The 22,101-nt window shown below is 50.0% G+C and overlaps 1 protein-coding gene across 1 annotated transcript in view; it reads left to right on the forward strand.

The window, feature by feature from the left end:
- Positions 1–896: 896 nt before the first annotated feature.
- Positions 897–22,101, forward strand: part of LOC140429379 (uncharacterized) — a 150,688-nt gene continuing 129,483 nt past the window's right edge. Inside the window, exon 1 of the mRNA XM_072516272.1 lies at positions 897–946. The gene's annotated coding sequence lies outside the window, so the exon portion shown is untranslated. The remainder of the gene's footprint in view (positions 947–22,101) is intronic.

The raw sequence follows: 22,101 nt of genomic DNA on the forward strand, positions 1-22,101 counted from the left end.
CTGTGAGTGGTGATACTGTGTGTTTGTTCTTATTTCTGAAACTGGCATGATATAGCTTTGTACTGGTACCAATGTGGAATGGCGATGCTTTCTTGTTGTTGAATGGTTAGTGTGATATGTGGAATGTTAAGTAATTGATTTTTAAATCTTTGTTACTGTTGACCGTTCAATACATAAAATATTCCCAGATGGTGCTGCAAGATGTGTTTGCTGATTGCTCCTACTGGTACCTGCAAATGCCTGAAGGCCATGTGTTTGATGCTGCTACCTCTTATGCTTCTGTGGTCTGAAGTAAGGAGTGGGAGGATGTAAGATGACCTGCTACCAGTGCTGGAGAAGGAGAAGTGTGCTCTTTCTTCTTCAGCTGTGTTCTACGTCAATATGAATTTCTGGTGTGATTATTCCCACCTTTGAGCGTCTACTACTGGGTGCTGCGGGAGGGGAAGAGAGAAAGGGAGAGATCCGAATGCTGCTGCAGCTGCCTGGAGGCTGTGTCCTTGTTCACTGCCACCTCTTTTACTTCTGTGGCCTGGAAGGTGGGAAGGGAGGATGTGAGATGACTTGCTGCCAGCGCTGCAGAAGGTGGAAGGGTGCTCTTACTCTTTTCTGGCATGCCCTGCGTCAGTGTGACATTCCGGCATTAATGGAGCACTTTTGTTGTTGCTGGTGACTTTATTCTATTGATGACTGTTTCATGTTTTGTGCCTGGAGGTTGTGTGTTTGTTTGCTGCTGCCTCTTTTGTTTCTGTGGCCTGGGGTGAGACCTGCTACCAGCACTGGAGAGGGGGAAGGAGTGCTCTTTCTCTCTTCTGGCATGCCCTGTGTCGGTCATACTTTCCAAGGTGATCATTCCCACCTTTGAGGGCGTACTGCTGGGGCTGCACAAGGGGACGGGGAGTGCTGTGTGGAGAGAGAGGTGGACTGCTCTGGCCGGGCCGCTTCATAAGTATGTTGAGGAAACGTTCTTACCAATTGCTGGTGACTTTATTGTACTGTTGACGGTTTTATGTTTTATACCTGGTGGTTGTGTGTTTTCTGCCTCCCCTTTTGCTCCTGTGGCCTGGAGTGAGGAAAAGGAGGATATTTGATGAACTGCTACCGCACTGGAATGGGGGAAGGGGTCCTCTCTCTCTTTTCTGGCGTGCTTTCGTGAGTGTGACATTCCAGTGTGATTATTTACATTTTTGAGGGTCTACTACTGGGAGCTGCAGGAGGGGGAGGGTGGGGCGGACTGCTCTGAACAGGCCACTTGGTGAGGGTGTTGAAGAATTTTTTTTTGGATTGCTGGTGACATTATTATATTGTTGACTGTTTAATGTGATATACCTGCCGGTTGTGTCGCTGTATGCTGCCGCCTCGTTTATTTCTGTGGCCTGGGGCGGGATACTTAATTGTTGACAGTTTAAGGTTCCAAGTATGTTTAGTTTTCCTTGTATAACTGCACTGTTGCAGATTTACGTTTGCACTGATATTTTGTAGTAAAAAATGTGTATGCGGTGTCTTTTCATGGTTAGTGTAATATATGGGCTGTTGAATAGTTGTTTTCATCTTTTTGTAATAAGGTACTGTTGACTGTTTAATAAACAAAATATCCTCACGTGCATTCTCAGACAAGTTTTATTGCATCAACACCATAGAGGCAACAGCCAACAATCAAATACCTGAGTGCTGTGCCTCAGCATTGTGGATATCCCTGCGACCAGAGGGTGAGTGCATGGAGCAGGGAGGCACCTGAGCTTGATCCCCCTAATCTTCCTGGCAGGGGTCTGGGGTCTAGGGTCTCCTGCTATGGCTGCTGGTGAGTGAGCAGAGCGGGATCCCCCAGCACAACTGGCTCAGTGGATGGAACTCTGAGGGATGGTGGGTGGGGAGGCTTGGGGGATTTGAGGATCCAGGGTGGAATTCCGAACTGATTGTTGGTATCTCACCTTCTTCAATTCCTCACATATAACAAAAGGATGGTGGTGTTGACCCCCGTAGTGGCAGCCCTCGGTGCTCATGGCAGCCCAGGTAGCCAGATGCTGGCGAAGGCAGCAGCATCAACGCAGGCTTGAGGTGGCACCCCATGTGCAGGGGACCACTGCACACCCTGCAGACTCAGCATCCATCAGGCCAGGGAGAGACGCAGAGGGGGACGCCAGCGATGACCCATTGTGTATAGGCGTCATTGGTCGTTCAAGAAGATGTCGAACAGCATGTACCGCAGGAGACTCCATCTCAATAAGGAGATGGTGCGGCACCTGTGCGGACTTGATACCTCGTGGAGGAGGTGAGCACCTGCTCCCAGTGGCCATGAAGGTCACCACGGCCCTGAATCGTTATGGCACAAGTTAATTCTCGGGTTCGAGCGGGGACTTGTGCAGCATTTCACAATCTACGGCCCACAAGTGCATCCATAACGACATGCCCCAGGATGCCCCAGGTCCAGCAGGTAGCTGATGGCACACATATCACCTTGCGCTCACCAGAGCATCAGGGAGCAGCTTTGATTCACAGAAAGGGGTTCCACTCCCTGAATGTTCAACTCGTTTGTGACCACCACCTCCACATCATGCACATGCATGCTTCCCTGGGAGTGTGCACGACAGCTAAATCCTGGGACACTCTGCGATCCCTGTATCTTCGATGGCTACCCCAGGATGATGGGTTGGCTCTTGGGCATAAGGGGTCCTGGCTTATGGTGTCAGTGCGGAGGCCGGAGTCTGATGCAGAAACCCAATTTAATGAGGCTCATGTTGTCACTCATGCTGCCATTGAGCGGTGCATCGGACTGCTCAAAATGCAGTTCCGATGTCTGGAACGTTCTGGTGGTGTACTGTGTAGACCGCCCCCAGAAGGCCTCCTGGGATGGTGGTATACTGTGTCCTCCACAACCTGGCATAGTGGAGGGGCAACATGCTGGGGAGGAGGAGTGACATGCAGCATCGTCTGGGGAGCATGATAATGGGCCAGACCAGGAGGGGTTGGAGGACGGCTTAGTGTGGACCCACAGAGGCAGGCGGAGGATGGAGGACAGGCGCCGACTAGGGCCCGGTAAGGGTCAGGGAGGTCCTCATCCTTGCCCGTTTCTCATAGTATGGGACTTTGTCCGTCAGCTCACTCCCTCTCCCTCTCCCCCAATCCCTCCATTCTCCCTCCACCCGATTCCTCCCATCACCCCCTCCCCCCACTGACCACCCCCATTCCCCGACCCTCCCACACACACCAGTCCCCCTTCGCCCGACTACCCTGTTCCACTCTCCCAGAGTCTGTGTAACATCACTCCAGGGTGATGGGCCTGTGTCGGCACTGTCAGCGGATCAATATATAAGGCAGGAGGGTGCTGATAACCCACTGTGAGGTTAGCTCTTGTTCTCCTCAGCCTATGACACAGTCTGACTCCTGTCTTTCTGCTGACAGCCCGATCACACCCATCACCTGCGCCTCGTCTGCATCAGGAGACTCCTGATTTAGGACCACTGTTGCTCGGGGGGCAATAGGCGGTGGGAACAGAGGCAACAGGTGGTGGGGGTTGCAGGCAAGCCTGCTGTGAGCAATAACATGACAGGGGCTTTGCATGTATCAGGTGTAACATGTTTCAGTTGGGAACATTTGAAACCCTCATTGTCCCTAACGACAGATGGTGCCCCCCTCTCCCCCCCACCCTCCCAGTGAGCACTCCGTGATCCTCAATCTTCGCAAGCTTCCATGCTCTGCAACTACGTCCAGGTCCCCAGGATGCATCTCAGAGGTGAGGGCGGCCGGCTGCTTCTCGCGCCATGTGGCCTTTGATGCCCTCTGGAGGACCTGGAGCCGGAGGGCCCCGGTTGACTTGTCAGTGTCACTGGCATTGCCATGCTACCCTTTTCTACCTGCTGACCTGGCGAGGCACTGGTGTCAGGAGGGGGGATTCGGGTGAGGTGGAGACATCCTCCGTCTCACTAGTGGAAGACATTGGGTCGGCCTTCAGCACTCCTTCCTTCCGAATGGTGGTCCTGGAGCTCTGGGGATCTCCATGGGACAGAGAGGCAGTTGGAGTGAGCTCCAAAGGCCTCTGAGTCATCCGGCCCTGCCGGCCTTTGGGCCTCCCCATTGTTTGCACTATGGTATTGGCATCCTCAGTGATGCTCCTCAGTGTCTGGGTCATGCGTGAGAGTGCCCCGGCAGTGCCCACCTGCACCTGGGACATCCTGTCGAGTGCCCAGGCAGTGCCCACCTGCACCTGGGGCTTCCTGTCGAGTGCCTCGGCAATGCCCACCTTCACCTGTGACATCCTGTCCAGTGCATCGGCAATGCCCACCTGCACTTGGAGCAGGCTCTCTAGCGCCTCGACAATGGGACTCAGCTGAGTCCTGGGATCCAGCAGACCTCCGACTGCTGACTACCTTGGATGTTCCTGTCTCCACCTGATGTGTAACAGCATCTGTGTGGTGCTCACGAGATTGTGCCCCAGAAGCCTGCCCACTAATGTTGTCCACCGAGGTGAAAGTCTCGGCATTGGCGGAGGATGGGGATTGGATTGGATTTGTTGTGCTTTCTTGGTGGTAGCATCGACGTGGGTGGACCAGGACAGATGTTTGGTGATGTGCAGCCCTAGGAATTTGAAGCTGTTAATCATCTCCACCTCAGTTGATGCAGACAGGGTGTGTACAGTACTTTGCTTCCTGAAGTCAATGACCAGCTCTTTAGTTTTGCTGGCATTGAGGGTTACATTATTGTCGTTCCACCACTCCACTAGGTTTCTATCTCCCTCCTGTATTTTGACTCGTTGTTCAAGATCCAACCCACTATGGTCGTGCCGTAAGCAAACTTGTATATGGAGTTGGAACCAAATTTCGCCACGCAGTCGTGTGTGTACAGGGAGTAGTAGGGGGCTAAATACGCAGCCTTGCAGGGCCCCGGTATTGAGGACTATTGTTGTTTTTTTCTTACTGATTGTGGTCTGTGGGTCAGAAAGTCGAGGATCCAGTCGCAGAGTGAGGAGACAAGTCCTAGGTTTTGGAGCTTTGATATGAGCTTGGCTGGGATTATGGTGTTGAAGGCAGAGCTATAATCAATAAATAGGAGTCTGATATAGGAGTCCTTATTGTTGAGATGCTCTAGGAATGAGTGTAGGACCAGGGAGATGGCGTCTGCTGTGGACCGGTTGCGGAGGTATGCCAATTACATTGGATCTAGACATTCTTGGAGTATGGAGTTGATGCGCTTCATGACCAACCTCTCGAAGCACTTCATTACGATTGATGTCAGGGCCACTGGATGGTAGTCATTGAGGCACGTTGCCTGGTTCTTCGTTGGCACCAGTATGATGATGGTCTTCTTGAAGCAGGTGGGGACCTCGGAGCGGAGTAGGAAGAGGTTAAAGATGTCCGCAAACACATCTGCCAGCTGGTCAGCGCAGGCTCTGAGTTCACGTCCAGGGATCCCGTACGGACCCATCGCCTTCACTTTCAGGAAGGCCTATCTGACTTTGGAAGCTGTGACAGTGGGTATGGTTTGTTTTGGGCTGCTGGAGCACTCAACAGTGGATATCTGGTTTCCTACTCGAACCAAGCACAGATGCATTGAGTTCATTGGGAAGGGGTGCATTTCTGCCGGAGATACTGCTCAGCTTCGCTTTGCAGCCCGTTATGTCGTTCAGGACTTGCCACAAGCAACGAGAATGATGATAGCTGTGACACCTTGATGATGGTATCCTCGGAGCTCTCCTATGAGGTGGACTCTTGGGCGGCAGGGGTGGGTGAGTAGGGGCGACCCTGGATGGCCTGGCCCCATCGGATTGAGATCCTGTGGGAGGATGGACATGTGGTCAGTGAGAGGGAAGAACATGAACAACTCACTTGAGACAAGTCATCTGGGTGGAGGGGCTCGTTCTTGGTGCCTGCTCTATCCTCGACCAACCCCGTAATTTCCAAGGCCCATTCCTCATAGACGATGAGGACACTGATGTCCGGAGCCCCGCCACCCGCCTGGCCCTTTCCCACCTATTATGGGCTAACTTCTCCTCCGGGGACAAAGAGAGGGCAATGTGAGCTGCACGCTTGATCAATTGGGGAGGGGTGGGGGAGGCTATGGCTAGTGGAACGTGTGGGAACCGCTGCTGGGCATGGATGGGTTGTGCTGGTTTGTGCCAGAGTGTGCTGGGACACAGGCGGGGTATTATGCTGGAGCGGGGGTTGAGGTGCCATCCACTGACTTGTTGGGGGAGGTGGGTGGAAAGATTAGAGGGGACTGTCAGGGTGGTGGCAGGCGTGAATGATGTCAGGGGGCCGATGTTAACTTACCCTACGGCCCGGTGGAGGTCATTGCTCTTCTTCCTGAACTAAACTGAGGTCCTCCAATAATAATAATAGTATAATACTCTTTATTGCCACAAGTAGGCTTACATTAACACTGCAATGAAGTTACTGTGAAAAACCCCTAGTCACCACATTCTGGTGCCTGTTCGGGTACACAGAGGTAGAATTCAGAATGTCCAAAGTACCTAACAGCACGTCTTTCGGGACATGTGGGAGGAAACCGGAGTACCCGGAGGAAACCCACGCAGACACGGGGAGAACGTGCAGACTCCACACAGACAGTGACCCAAGCCGGAATCGAACCTGGGATCTTGGAGCTGTGAAGCAATAGTGCTAACTACTGTGCTACCTGGTCATGCTGCCCAAACTGACAGCTGCTGCCTCTAGCTCACAGGTGGGATTGGCGGCCCTGTGGCTGATCTTCCGACCCAGGTTGTCCCATCTCGCCTCAATGGCGTCCAGCAGTTAGAATTAATAGCTCCCTGGTACCATGATGTGTTAAGTGAGTTGGTTCAACGTTGACTGCAACTGGATGCAGTGAAACTAGCAACAGGCTTCCGACACAGGAGATGGTCCAACACTGTTTTATTGAACTTGCTGATTGCTGTACATAATCTGCTGTGAGTTTACACTCTAGTAATCTAACTGATAACCTCCTACTGGCTTGACCAGACATGGGGCGAAATTCTCCCCCAACGGCGCGATGTCCGCTGACTGGCGCCAAAAACGGCGCCAGACGGGCATCGCGCCGGCCCAAAGGTGCGGAATGCTCCACATCTTTGGGGGCCGAGCCCCAACATTGAGGGGCCAGGCCGGCGCCGGAGGGATTTCCGCCCCACCAGCTGGCGGAAATGGCGTTTGTTGCCCCGCCAGCTGGCGGAAATGGCGTTTGGTGCCCCGCCAGCTGGCGCGGAAATGCGGCGCATGCGCGGGAGCGTCAGCGGCCGCCGACAGTTTCCCGCACATGCGCAGTGGGGAGAGTCTCTTTCGCCTCCGCCATGGTGGAGGCCGTGGCGGAGGCGGAAGGGAAAGAGTGCCCCCACGGCACAGGCCCACCCGCGGATCGGTGGGCCCCGATCGTGGGCCAGGCCACCGTGGGGGCACCCCCCGGGGTCAGATCGCCCCGCGCCCCCCCCCAGGACCCCGGAGCCTGCCCACGCCGCCTGGTCCCGCCGGTAAATACTAGCTTTGACTTACGCCGGCGGGACAGGCAATTTCTGGGCGGGATTTCGGCCCATCCGGGCCGGAGAATTGAGCGGGGGGTCCCGCCAACCGGCGCGGCCTGATTCCCGCCCCCGCCCAATCTCCGGTACCGGAGACTTCGGCGGGGGCGGGGGCGAGATTCACGACGGCCAACGGCCATTCTCCGACCCGGCAGGGGGTCGGAGAATGACGCCCTAGCTCTCTACCACATGGAGATGGTGCACTCTAACTATCTCAGTAGCTGTGTCCTGAGAGAGAGAGAGAGTCTTAATGCCCTGTGGGCTTTATAGAGGTGGTGCCCTGTCTGGTGATTGGTTGTTCTGTGTCGTGTGTGTTCATTGGTTATCCTGTGTGTCAATCACTGCCTGTCTGCATCTCATTTTATACATAAGTGGATATTATGACAGGTGGAGTAGGTCTATGTAGTGGCTTTGCTGTGTGCTGACTGGAGTCTGTTCGGAGGGAATATTTATGAGCAACTCCCCCTTGTTAGCGGGGAGCTCCAAGGCACGATCCAGGCGACTCAGCTGACAGGATAGGGCACTAAGTGCAGCTAAATATGGGCTGCGAACTCGCTGGCGCAGCTGTCGTGAAGCACCCGGGAAGCTGCACCTGATACACCACTTAGAACTTCTCCCGTTAAATCGCACCCAATGTTACTACACGAAAATGAAATGAAAATGCAAATGGCTTATTGTCACAAGTAGGCTTCAAATGAAGTTACTGTGGAAAGTCCCTCGTCACCTGTTCGGGGAGGCTGGTACAGGAATTGAATCAGCGCTGCTGGCCTTTTCTGCATTATAAACCAGCTGTTCAGTCCACTATGCTAAACCAGCCCCTACACAGCACAGCCGCTGACATTCTTATCTCATGTTGGAAAGTTTTATATAACAATTAAATATTGACAATGAAACAGAGGAAGTCCCACCATTTTATCTAATTTATAACATAGTAATTCCCTGCAGTAATTAATGGCTTGCCAGTCTGATATGCCAGGTACATGTTAAAATGCACTTAAACCCCGAAAGAATACTTCCATAAAATAGGAATTATACACCATTATTGATATGCCATAGATGGCGTATGAAAGGAAATGGTACTCAGTTGTCACCATGAGGTAATATTGCAAATCATTTTGAAGTTTTGTGTTGCAAGTGTTGTAAACTTGTAAAGTAACTGATAGGAGTGGCTGTGGTCAGCTCTGTGTAAACATCGGGGCAGCACGGTGGCGCAGTGGTTAGCATTGCTGCCTCACGGCGCTGAGGTCCCAGGTTCGATCCCGGCTCTGGGTCACTGTCCGTGTGGAGTTCGCACATTCTCCCTGTGTTTACATGGGTTTCGCCCCCACAACCCAAAAGACGTGCTGGGTAGGTGGATTGATAATGCTACAATTGCCCCTTAATTGGAAAAAATGAATTGGGTACTCTAAATTTATTTTTTAAAAAGCTCTGTGTAAACATAAGTTAATGGCATCATTGTGATGTTACTTTATTGTCTGCTGCTAAATAATGCCAACTGGGGGTTTGGCACAGGTTATTACAGGTACAAAATTACTCCAATGGTAACCAAAAATTAATTTGGAGATGTTTTCACTCTGGTAAAGATGCTATAGATGATTGCATCTTCTTACGATATTAATGATGAGCATATGCTGATTTTTTTCATCTTCATGAGGTATGTCACAAGATGTTTCTACAATAGCAATATTTATTTTTCATCAACATGTATCTTACTGTGCAGATCCCAGTCTGGACCACAAATGTTTCTCTTCATATTGTGCCTATCGTAACGTGCCACCACAATGGTATAAAAAGATATATTTATGTGAGGCAATAACAGAATGTTGGAAAAACTCAGCAGGTCCGATTTATATTTTGCTTACATTTATGTGGGCAGCACAGTAGCATAGTGATTAGCATAGTTGCTTCACAGCTCCAGGGTCCCAGATTCGATTCCCGGCTTGGGTCACTGTCTGTGCGGAGTCTGCATGTTCTCCCCGTGTCTGCGTGGGTTTCCTCCGGGTGCTCCGGTTTCCTCCCACAGTCCAAAGATGTGCAGGTTAGGTGGACTGGCCATTCTAAATTGCCCTAAGTGTCCAAAAAGGTTGGGTTACGGGGATAAAGGGGATAGAGTGGAGGTGTGGGCTTAAGTAGGGTGCTCTTTCCAAGGGTAGGTGCAGACTCGATGGGCTGAATGGCATCCTTCGGCACTGTAAATTCTATGAAATGTGAGTGCTGTTGAGTGAATAACCATGTACTGTGACTGCCAGTGTTCATTTTTCAAATCTGTGTCCCCTAATTTACCACAAGTTAACTCTGATGTGTCAATTCCGCAATCAATCCCAGAAGATTTCAGCATGAAGGGATTGAATGTTTATTCCATTGACACTTGCGCTGGACTTAGGTATTAACACATGATTATGAACACCATGAGATCATTTAACAAATGCTCTCCAGGTTCATGTTTCTCACTCCGATAGAGCATGGGCATGAATTACACTCATCTTCAGAAGCAGTGATTTATCCACATTAGCTCCTTGGTGTCTCTGTCCAAGGGTGGTCTGCAGCTCACCTGCATTATAATCTTCCTACAGTGGCTCCACCTCTCAAGTATTGAACTGACTGTAAAGCAATTTGAGATGCCCTGTGGTATAAATTGTTGTGACTGAGATTTGGAATTCCTGCATTCGTCCTGATCAGTGCAAGATGAAAAACTTCAACAGTGAGACTCTCTTTCCAGCACCATTTTAAACACTTCCATTTAAATACCATATTTTACAACCTCAGGCAGCCATAAAGCATTTCAGAATGGATGAAAGCATGTTGGGGCGTTGTTACTATTGTGGAGAACCACTGCAATCAATTTGCAAACAGCAAGATTCCAAACAGCAATGAGGTAAATGACTGGATAATCTGTTTCTGGTAGTGCTGGTTGAGGCATAAATATTGTCTAGAATTACAAGGAATTGCCTTTGCTCCTCCTGAATATTGCCACCGGATCATTTACACCATCTTCAGAGGGTAGACAAGACTCTCATCTGAGAGATGGCACTTACTCAGCACTCCACTGGAGTGACAGTCCAGATTATGCTGGAGTAGAATCTAAGATATATTGACTCAGGGTGAGAATACTGCCACTAAATCAAGGTTGACACTTGAGGGCACAGTTGCTGACATTCTATCACATTCGGGACCTTGAAACATCCTTGGAATGCAAGAGATAGTCAGGAAATAGTTCAGAAGATTCAAAGTGAAAAAGGCACAGGGTTCCAATGGCATGTATTCTTTGAAAAATAGAGAGAAAAAGGAGAGAAGAACAGTTGATCTATATTATTCCAAAATACACACTGTCGTATACCCAGAAGATACAAAAGGACAGAAGATACAAAGGTCAGAAAACACGCACTAACAGATTCCAAAACAGCTTCTTCCCTGCTGTTACCAGACACCTGAATGACCCTCTTATGGACTGAACTGATCTCTCCACCCATCTTCTCTGATGTGTAGCACAACACGCCGTATACGTTACCCAATGTCTATGTCTATGTATTTACATTGTGTATTTATTGTATGTCCTGTGTTTTTCATGTATGGAACGATCTGCCTGGTCTCTATGCAGAACAATACTTTTCACTGTACCTCGTATCACATGAAAATAAATCTAAACCGGACATTCGGTTACGGGGATGTGCTGAGTAGTCACACATCAGGTGGCTCTCCTCCATAAGACAGAATAATAGGCACTTTTAACCAAATTTAGCCCACAAAATTGGACTAAAACATCACCTCACCCTCAACGACACACTATATAGCAAGAATGCCAGGAGGCAGCAGCTCAAGATACCACAGGGACACCAAAAACAAGGGGCAAGAGCAGCGAGCAAACGAATCAGCAGCACCATGAGGCGATGGGTCCCCATCACCCCCCGAATAAGGGAGACTGGCAACGCGAAAAGCGAGCTGCCCCCACTCCCCCCCCAGCCAGGCGATGGATGGAACACGTTCCCCACCAGGGAACTGACGGAGATGAGAGACAACATTAAGGTTGAATAAAGATGGCAGTCAAAGTGGCAGTGACAGAGGGGCTGGTCACCATGCAGGTGACCCTCAACAGCATGGGAAGGAGACTGGAGGCCCAGGGCAGCACAATAAAGAAGCTGGAGAAAGCATTGATGGACGAGTGACCGAATCGGCGCCCTGGAGGCTGGAATCAAGAAGTTGGTGGCAACCCAGGGGAGCCTGAAAGGAAAGGTGGAAAACCAAGAAAATCAGTCGAGGCAGAACATCAGAAAGTGTACCTGCCAGAGGGAATCGAGGGCAAGGATCCGACGAACTACATGGTCCAAATGCTGGGAAACCTTCCTTCCACCTAGACACCCTTGTCTTCATCACCCCACCCCTGGTCAAACTTCGATCCATTGGAGTAGAGGCTACATGAGTCCTGCAGCACAGTGTTGTCCTGATAGACAATGGTGGGTGGCACAGGGGGCAGAAGACCCCTGAATTCCCCAATGCCAGGCACAGTACTGATCCTGGTCAGTGTAATGGGATGGTCCAAGAGTCCAGCAGCACAGTGCAATCCATAAAGACCAACTTGGCATGGAGTTGGAAGGCAAGAACTGGTCTTTCCCAACAGAATTGCGTTTAGTGAAACAGGAGTAGTGCAGTGCAATGGCAGGTAGACCATGTATAAGATGTATAAGGTTTTCGACCGGGTGGAGTGACGGCACTTGATCAAGGTTCTGGAAAGGTTTGGGTTTGGGCTGAAGTTCGTGACGTGGATGCCTCGGCTGTACTTGGCCTCGGTGGCGAGTGTACAGACAAACGAGATGAGCTTGTGGAGCTTCAGGTTGCACAGGGGAACAAGGCAGGGGTGTCGACTGTTGCCATTGTTTGCGCTGGCGATAGAGCTCTTGGGGATGACCCTTAGGGGGTCAGCAGAGTGGCAGGGGATTACGGGGGGGGGAGTACGGAACACCGGATGTTGCTGCATGTAAACAATGTGCTGCTGTTCGTATCAGACTCACTGGAGAGTATGAGGAGAATTATGGGCTTATTAGAGATGTTCGGGGCCTTCACGGGTTATAAGATGAATATGGGAAAAGCGATGTGTTTTTGGTGAATGAGACGGGTCGGGTAACCAGTTTGGGAGTGTTGCCATTCAGGATAGCCAGGGATAAGTTTCGGTATTTGGGGGTCCAGGTGATGGGGGAGTGGGCGACGATACACAAATGGAACCTAGCAAAGTTAGCGGAGGAGGTAAAAGAGGACTTTAGGAGTTGGGGTAAGTTACACCCGCAACTGGCAGGGACGGTCCAGGTGGTAACCTGCCAAGGTTCCTGTTTGTATTCCAGACCCTTCCGATCTTCATTCCGAATGCCATTTTCCGGAAACTATTTAAAAGTTTATATAGGCGGGGAAGGTACTGCTGATGAAGAGGGCCCTGCGACAGAGACAGAGGCAGAAAGGGGGTTTGGCGTTACCGAATCTGCTGCATTATTATTGGGTGGTGAATGTGGAGAAAGTGAGACGGTGGTTGGAAGGAGCAGGATTGGAAGGTGGTTAGAATGGGTTAGGATGGAGGAGGAGTCCTGTAGGAAGTCCAGCCTAAGGCCCATGGTGAAGGTCGCACTACTGCTGGCACTGAGGAAATATACTGACAACCCAGTCGTACAGTCCACGATTAGGGTGTGGAACCAGCTGAGGATCCATTTTAGGATGGAGGGGATGACGGTGTTAACACCGCTGTGAGAGAACCATGGGTTCAAGCCGTGGGAGACGGATGGCATGTATAGGAGGTGGAGAGAAGTGGGGCTGGTGAGGGAGAGGGGCCTATACCTGGAGGAAAGGTTTGCAAGTCTGGAAGAGCTGCAGGAGAGGGTAGAGCTTCCGATTTATTTATGTTTTGGAATTTTGAATATGTTTGGAATAAAATACATTAAAAAAGGTAGGCTATGTATGTTGCACTCACCTTGAAGTTTCTATAAAACTTAGGTCCACTTGGTGCATGCACACTGTTTCAAATGGGTTTGTGAATATCTCCCGTAGGTGCGGGGTCAGTGCTGTCGCAAATCCTTTGTAGAGGTCCGTCGGGAAACCGACTGCATCCCACGACTGGCATGTCCAGTACATCAAGGAACTGCTTCATCCCCGAGTCCCCTACTGGAGACTCCAAGGTGTACAGCCCCTGGTAGAAGGTCTTAAACACTTTGTTGACCTTGTCCGATCTGCTACTAATTTGCCTCTGCTGTTCCTGATCTGTGCCTGGTTTGTATTATTTCCCACGTGGCTGCCTGATTTCTCAGCTGGTGAGCCAGCAGGCAGCTAGTCTTGTCTCCGCCATCGTACAGGGTCCCCCCCTGCCTGATGGAGTTGGTGCACTGCTTACCATGTGGAGAGCAGGCCAAAGTCCACCTGTAGCTTTTTTCTCTCCGCTGGGAGTTCTATGGCCGGGGCCTTGGAGTATCGCCGGTGTACTTCCAGTATGGAGTTGACTAGCCGCCCTCTCTTCCCATCTCTCCTGCTTTATAAGCAATAATTTCTCCCCTGATCACAGCCTTCAGCGCCTCCCAGAACGTGGAGAGTGAGACCTCCCCATTCTGGTTAATAGTAATATACTCGTCTATGGCCTGTGATATTTTCTCGCAAAAAGCCTTGTCGGCCAGGAGGGCCGTGTTCAACCTCCATGGGGGGCGTTGGGCACGGCACGTCTCCAACCTCACATCCATATAATATGCACCGTGGTCGGAGATTATGATCGCGGAGTACTCTGCCCTAACCAGCCTTGGAAGCACTGATTTCCCCACTACAAAGAAGTGAATAGACGTTATGTACTTGGGAGAAGGAGCACTCCTTCTCCCTCGGGTGGGTGAATTGCCATGTGTCCACCGACCCATCTGAGTTGATTCCCAAATTTCTTTCTCCGTCAGTCTGGCCTCAATAAAAGTCGAGATGGATTCGCACGTAAAAAGAAGTTATTTTATTTAGCTTGCAAGCTTGATTCATTTCATAGAAACATAAGAGACATCCAGTCTCCTATATCCCAGAAAGCGAATGAACAAAGAGCCAAAGGGATCTCTGCAAATCAATTCAAATGGAATCAAGTTTCACATACTCGACGCCCATAGGTCAGCCCATATCCCTCCTGACCTGTTTGATCTATTCTGATTGGCTCACTTCCAATCCCTTTCTCTGGCCCCTATCAATGCAGCATCACTCTCGTAGACACACCTCTTCCTGCTTTTTCCATGCGGTCTCAAATCCCTTTGTCTCTATCTGCCAGAATCAAAGTGGCTTATTTCTACATTACATTAACTAATATCCCTAAAGTAACTATTTTATATCACATTCGTCATCTGCTCCATGAGAAGGCTGTATTCCTTCGCAATGTTGGAGGTCTTTCCCGTTTTGGGGTTCAACCTGTCCATCCATGGGTCCTGTACACGGTTAAAGTCTCCCCCCCATCCCCCCACCCGCCATGATCAGTTGGTGCGTATCTATTTTGGGGATTTCCGCCATTGTCTTCTTTATGAACTCCGTGTTGTCCCAGTTGAGAGCAGTTGTTCTTCATGAACTCCCAGTTGTCCCACGTTAACGGGGACTACCGGCACCGCTGACCATGACATACCGTCCCCCTGGGTCCGTAACCGTCTTTGTCGCCGTGAACATCTTCCTCTTATTTAACAAAATGGCCCTCAACCCGTAGCAGGAATGCAGGTCTGTCCCACCCAGCCCTTACTTACCCGCAGTCGGTCCTTCTCCCTCAGGTGTGTCTCTTGGAGGAAGACTATATCGGTTTTCGTACTTTTCAGATGGGCGAAGACTCTGGATCTTTTCACTGGGCCGTTAAGTCCTCTAACGTTCCAGGTAACTATCCCGATGGGTGGTTTTTGTCCGCCACTCCTGTGGTATCAACCATACTTACCTGTTAAACGTGCCCCTGCATTGCGGGTTTTCCCTTTGTTAGGGGGCCGCCCAAGGTGGTCACGGTCACTGTTTTCCTCTTGAGCTCAGGCCCCTGTGCTCCGGGGTTTCTCCCTTTGTCCAGGGGCACCCAACATGGCCACTAACTGTGAGTTTGCATGAGTTCTTGCACTCCGGGGTTTTGCTTTGTCCAGGGACCTTCCCAAATGGTTGTCTGCAGCGCCCTTTTGTTCCACGTCACCACGTGTGGTCTGTTGTAGCCAGTCTAATGCCCTCCATCTTTCTTCACCTATTTCTCCCTTATGGTGTCTTCTCTCTCCCCGCCCCCCCCCCCCCACACCCATCTTCTTTCTCCCTCCCATCCCGTAGCTAACACCCGTTCCCCTTTTCCACTGCTTCTTCTCATGGTTAACCCTCCATGCCCGCTATCTGTTCCCCCCCCTACCCCCCATGCCAGGTGCCTTCCCCTTGCAGGGGATGCGCCGCAGCCTCTTTCTTCTTCATGAATCCCGGTGCTAGCTACCTTGCTAGTGTGGTGGCCCCCTCCCGGAGCTTGTTGCACTTCCTCCAGTTGCCTGATCTCTGGGCTCTCTGTCCACCATTTCCCTCACCTTCCCCTGTGCTTAGCTGTACTTGCTCATCCTTCCCTCTCTTACCGCTCGCGTCTCCAAACCGAAGCAGTGTTCTCCCACGTAAAGCAGTCGCTGTGGCAATGGGCTACTGTTGCCCGTACAGACTGTAAAAGGGAGAGAACGTTTTTTGTTAAAACATTGCATTATAAGAGTCTCCTTTTTAAAAAAAATGTTTTACTTCTCCTCCTTTTTCACATTTTCTCCCACATTTGCACCCATCAACACTAAACAATAATCAGCAAGATATGTCAGTCCCCATAATAACAACAATCCCATCTACCCACCAACCCCCAAACCTCAACCCGCATGTTTACATAAACAAATGACAAAAAGGAATCAGGGATTACCCGTAGTCACCCTTAATCTTACACCCGCGCGCAGTGATACAAAAAAGAGGAAAATGCAGTCATGAGGTTACATCGGCACATGGCCATTCCTCAATTTGTCAGTTCTGCCACAGTCCTTCTGTTTTCGCAAACTCCTCCGCTGCTTCCGCCGTTCCAAAATAAAAGTCCCTGAGCTTGTAAGTCACCCTCAGCTTCGCTGGATATACAATGCCGCACCGCACCTTGCTAATGTACAGTGCCCTCTTCACCCGGTTGAAGGCAGCCCGCCTCCTTGCCAGCTCCACCGTAAAGTCCTGGTATACACGTATACCAGCTCCAGCCCACTGCACCACCCGCTTCTGCTTGGCCCAGCTCAGGACCTTCTCCTTCACACTGTACCTACGGAAGCACAGAGTCACTGCCCTTGGCGGCTCACTCGCCTTTGGTACAGGCCTCCATGACCGATGAGCCCGATCCAGTTCATATCGGGAGGGGTCCTCCCCCTCCCCCAGTAGTTTTGCCAGCATCGCGGCAAAATACTCAGTCGGCTTCGGTCCTTCAACTCCTTCGGGCAGCCCCACGACCCTCAAATTCTGTCGCCTGGATCTGTTTTCCAGATCTTCCATTTTTCCTCTCAGATTCTTGTTCGTGTTCATCACCTTCCGCATCTCTTTCCCCATCAAGGCAAGTTGATCACCGTGCTGCAATAACGTCTCCTCCACTTCCTCCAGTGCCTCCCCTTGCTCTCGCACCTCCACCATTGCGCTCGCCACCTCCATCCTCACCAGAGAAACCGCCTCCTCCACCAGCACACTCAAAACCTCCCTCATCTCCTTCCTCACCGTCTCCATGCATTTCGCAATCTGCGCCAACTGCTTTTCAAATTCCGCAGCCACACCTTAGTTATTTCTTCAGCCGTAAGCAGTGCGGCCTTCCCTGGTGCTCCAGCCTCCATTTTCCTTGGTGACCCTGCGGTGACCTTTCCACTCCCCGACGGACCTTCAGCTGTTTTTCTTCGGCCGTTTCTTTGCTCACCCTCGACATTTTTCTTTGTTTTTTTTTTTCGCCTGTGTCTTCACTGTGCCTCCTCAGTGCCTTCTCCCTGCTTCTGCCGCCTCCGCGGACCCTGGGACCGGGCTTAAAGCCCCAAAAATGCCGTTCCCGAACGGGAGCCCTCCATTGTGCGGCCGCCTCCCGCCCGCCGTCACCAGAAGCCCAAGAGTCTCCTTCAACGGGTTCTTCACCGCTGCCCCTGCTGCAGCTTCTCCATACCGTTCTCTGCGACAAACTTGTCAACATCCGCAGGAACCATGAAAATGTTCTCTCTGCTTTGATACGTGACCCAGAGCTTGGCTGGGTACAGCATTCCGAATCGCACACCGTTTCTGTACAGCGCGACCTTCATTTTGTTAAATTCGGCCCGCAGCTTGGCCCGGTCAGCTCCAATGTCAGCATCCACAGGGACCATGAAAATGTGCTCCCTGCCTTGATACATGACGGGTACAGCATCCTGAATCTCCATAAGACCATAAGACCATAAGACATAGGAGTGGAAGTAAGGCCATTCGGCCCATCGAGTCCACTCCACCATTCAATCATGGCTGATTTCAACTCCATTTACCCGCTCTCTCTCCATAGCCCTTAATTCCTCGAGAAATCAAGAATTTATCAACTTCTGTCTTAAAGACACTCAACGTCCCAGCCTCCACCGCCCTCTGTGGCAATGAATTCCACAGACCCACCACTCTCTGGCTGAAGACATTTCTCCTCATCTCTGTTCTAAAGTGACTCCCTTTTATTCTAAGGCTGTGCCCCCGGGTCCTAGTCTCCCCTGCTAATGGAAACAACTTCCCTACATCCACCCTATCTAAGCCATTCATTATCTTGTAAGTTTCTATTAGATCTCCCCTCAATCTCCTAAACTCCAATGAATATAATCCCAGGATCTTCAGACGTTCATCGTATGTTAGGCCTACCATTCCTGGGATCATCCGTGTGAATCTCCGCTGGACCCGCTCCAGTGCCAGTATGTCCTTCCTGAGGTGTGGGGCCCAAAATTGCACACAGTATTCTAAATGGGGCCTAACTAATGCTTTATAAAGCTTCAGAAGTACATCCCTGCTTTTATATTCCAAGCCTCTTGAGATAAATGACAACATTGCATTTGCTTTCTTAATTACGGACTCAACCTGCAAGTTTACCTTTAGAGAATCCTGGACTAGGACTCGCAAGGCCCTTTGCACTTCAGCATTATGAATTTTGTCACCGTTTAGAAAATAGTCCCTACCTCTATTCTTTTTTCCAAAGTGTAAGACCTTGCACTTGCCCACGTTGAATTTCATCAGCCATTTCTTGGACCACTCTCCTAAACTGTCTAAATCTTTCTGCAGCCTCCCCACCTCCTCCATACTACCTGCGGCTCCACTTATCTTTGTATCATCGGCAAACTTAGCCATAATACCCCCAGTCCCGTCATCTAGATCATTAATATATAAAGAGAACAGCTGTGGCCCCAACACTGAACCCTGCGGGACACCACTCGTCACCGGTTGCCATTCCGAAAAAGAACCTTTTATCCCAACTCTCTGCCTTCTGCCTGACAGCCAATCGTCAATCCATGTTAGTACCTTGCCTCGAATACCATGGGCCCTTATTTTACTCAGCAGTCTCCCGTGAGGCACCTTATCAAAGGCCTTTTGGAAGTCAAGATAGATAACATCCATTGGCTCTCCTTGGTCTAACCTATTTGTTATCTCTTCAAAGAACTCTAACAGGTTTGTCAGGCACAACATCCCCTTACTAAATCCATGCTGACTTGTCCTAATCCGACCCTGCACTTCCAAGAATTTAGAAATCTCATCCTTAACAATGGATTCTAGAATCTTGCCAACAACCGAGGTTAGGCTAATTGGCCTATAATTTTCCATCTTTTTCCTTGTTCCCTTCTTGAACAGGGGGGTTACAACAGCAATTTTCCAATCCTCTGGGACTTTCCCTGACTCCAGTGACTTTTGAAAGATCATAACTAACGCCTCCACTATTTCTTCAGCTATCGCCTTTAGAACTCTAGGATGTAGCCCATCTGGGCCTGGAGATTTATCAATTTTTAGACCTCTTAGTTTCTCCAGCACTTTCTCCTTTGTGATGGCTACCATATTCAACTCTGCCCCCTGTCTCTCCTGAATTGTTGGGATATTACTCATGTCTTCTACTGTGAAGACTGACGCAAAGTACTTATTTAGTTCATCAGCTATTTCCTTGTCTCCCATCACAAAATTACCAGCGTCATTTTGGAGCGGCCCAATGTCTACTTTTGCCTCCCGTTTGTTTTTAATGTATTTAAAGAAACTTTTACTATCATTCCTAATGTTACTGGCTAGCCTACCTTCATAATTGATCCTCTCTTTCCTTATTTCTCTCTTTGTTATCCTCTGTTTGTTTCTGTAGCCTTCCCAATCTTCTGACTTCCCACTACTCTTTGCCACATTATCGGCTTTCTCTTTTGCTTTGATGCATTCCCTAACTTCCTTTGCCAGCCATGGCTGCCTAATCCCCCCTCTGATAACCTTTCTTCTCTTTGGGATGAACCTCTGTACTGTGTCCTCAATTACTCCCAGAAACCCCTGCCATTGCTGTTCTACTGTCTTTCCCACTAGGCTCTGCCCCCAGTCGATTTTCGTCAGTTCCTCCCTCATGCCCCTGTAGTTACCTTTATTTAACTGTAACACCTTTACATCTGATTCTACCTTCTTTCTTTCAAATTGGAGATTGAATTCTACCATATTATGATCACTACCTCCTAAGTGTTCCCTTACTTTAAGATCTTTAATCAAGTCTGGCTCATTACATAACACTAAGTGCAGAATGGCCTGTTCCCTCGTGGGCTCCATCACAAGCTGTTCCAAAAAGCCCTCCTGTAAACATTCAATGAATTCCCTTTCCTTGGGTCCACTGGCAGCATTATTTACCCAGTCCACCTGCATATTGAAGTCCCCCATGATCACTGTGACCTTGCCTTTCTGACATGCCCTTTCTATTTCGTGGTGCATTTTGTGCCCCTGGTCCTGACCACTGTTAGGAGGCCTGTACATAACTCCCATTATGTTTTTTTTGCCTTTGTGGTTCCTCAACTCTACCCACACAGACTCCACATCATCTGACCCTTTGTCGTTTAGTGCTATTGATTTAATTTCATTCCTAATTAACAAGGCAACCCCGCCCCCTCTGCCCACGTCTCTGTCTTTTCGATAGGTTGTGAATCCCTGGATGTTTAAATGCCAGTCCTGAACCCCCTGCAACCACGTCTCTGTGATGCCTACCACATCATAGCTGGCAGTCACAATCTGGGCCACAAGCTCATCTACCTTGTTCCGTACACTGCGTGCATTTAAATATAGCACCTTTAATTCTCTATTGACCGTCCCTTTTTGTTTTCTTAGTGTGGTGGACCTTGGTTCACTGAGCCTTTCCATACACTGTGTCATATTTTGTGGGATGGGGACTATCATAACCTCTCCTGAGTTCTGCCTTTTCGTGCTTTTTTGTATTCTTAAGCAGCTACGCTTCCCACTGATTACTTCACCTCTTAGTTCCCTCGTTTAAAGTCCTATTGACCACCCTATTTACTCTTTTCGCCAGAACACTGGTCCCAGCTCGGTTCAGGTGGCGACCATCCCAACGGTATAAGTTCCCCCTGTCCCAAAACTGATGCCAGTGTCCCATGAAAAGGAACCCCTCTTTCCCACACAACTCTTTCAGCCACGTGTTAACTTCCCTTATTCTTGCCTCCCTCTGCCAATTTGCACGTGGCTTGGGCAGTAATCCGGAGATTATGACCTTTGAGGACCTGTTTTTAAATTTGAATCCTAGCTCTTTATAATCTCTAAACAGGTCCTCTTTTCTAGACTTGCCTATGTTGTTGGTACCGACATGGACCACAACAACTGGATCCTCCCCCTCCCTCTCCAGTATCCTTTCAAGCCGGTCAGAGATGTCCCGCACCCTAGCACCGGGCAGGCAACATACCATGCGGGACTCTTTATCCTGCTCACAAAGGATACTATCTATCCCCCTGATAATAGAATCCCCTACAACTACAACTTGCCTATTTACTCCCTCCCCTTGAATGGCCTGCTGAACCATGGTGCCTTGGTCAGCTGACTCATTCTTCCTGCAGCCCTGTTCGCCATCCACACAGGGAGCAAGTGCCTCATACCTGTTGGACAGGGTCAAGGGCTGAGGCTCCTGAGTTCCTAACTGCTGGCTCCCTTTACCTGCCTGACTTGCAGTCACACCCTGCTGTCCCTGGCCACTGGCAGGATTTAAACTACTTACTCTGACAGGTGTGACTGCCTCCTGAAACACAGTGTCCAGGTAAGTCTCCCCCTCCCAGATGTGCCTCAGTGTTTGAAGCTCAGACTCCAGCTCATCAACTCTGAGCCGGAGCTCTTCGAGCAGCCAACACTTACTGCAGATGTGGTCGCTGCAGCTCGCAATGGGATCTGCCAGCTCCCACATCAAGCAGCTCAAGCACATCACCTGACCAGTCATCACTAATTAATTAATTAGTTTAATTTAAGTTTACGAGTTTAGCTGTGTTTTTAAAAAAATTTGGGGCAGATTTGCTATCAACCAATCAGATCACAGCTTCCCTCTGACGTCACTTTGGGGGGAAAAACTGGAAAACAGGAAGTTACCGTTAGGTTTTTATACTCACAGAGACTGCTCCTCCTCCTCCGAA

Source organism: Scyliorhinus torazame, chromosome 9, assembly GCF_047496885.1.
Source record: "Scyliorhinus torazame isolate Kashiwa2021f chromosome 9, sScyTor2.1, whole genome shotgun sequence".
Taxonomy (NCBI): Eukaryota; Metazoa; Chordata; class Chondrichthyes; order Carcharhiniformes; family Scyliorhinidae; genus Scyliorhinus; species Scyliorhinus torazame.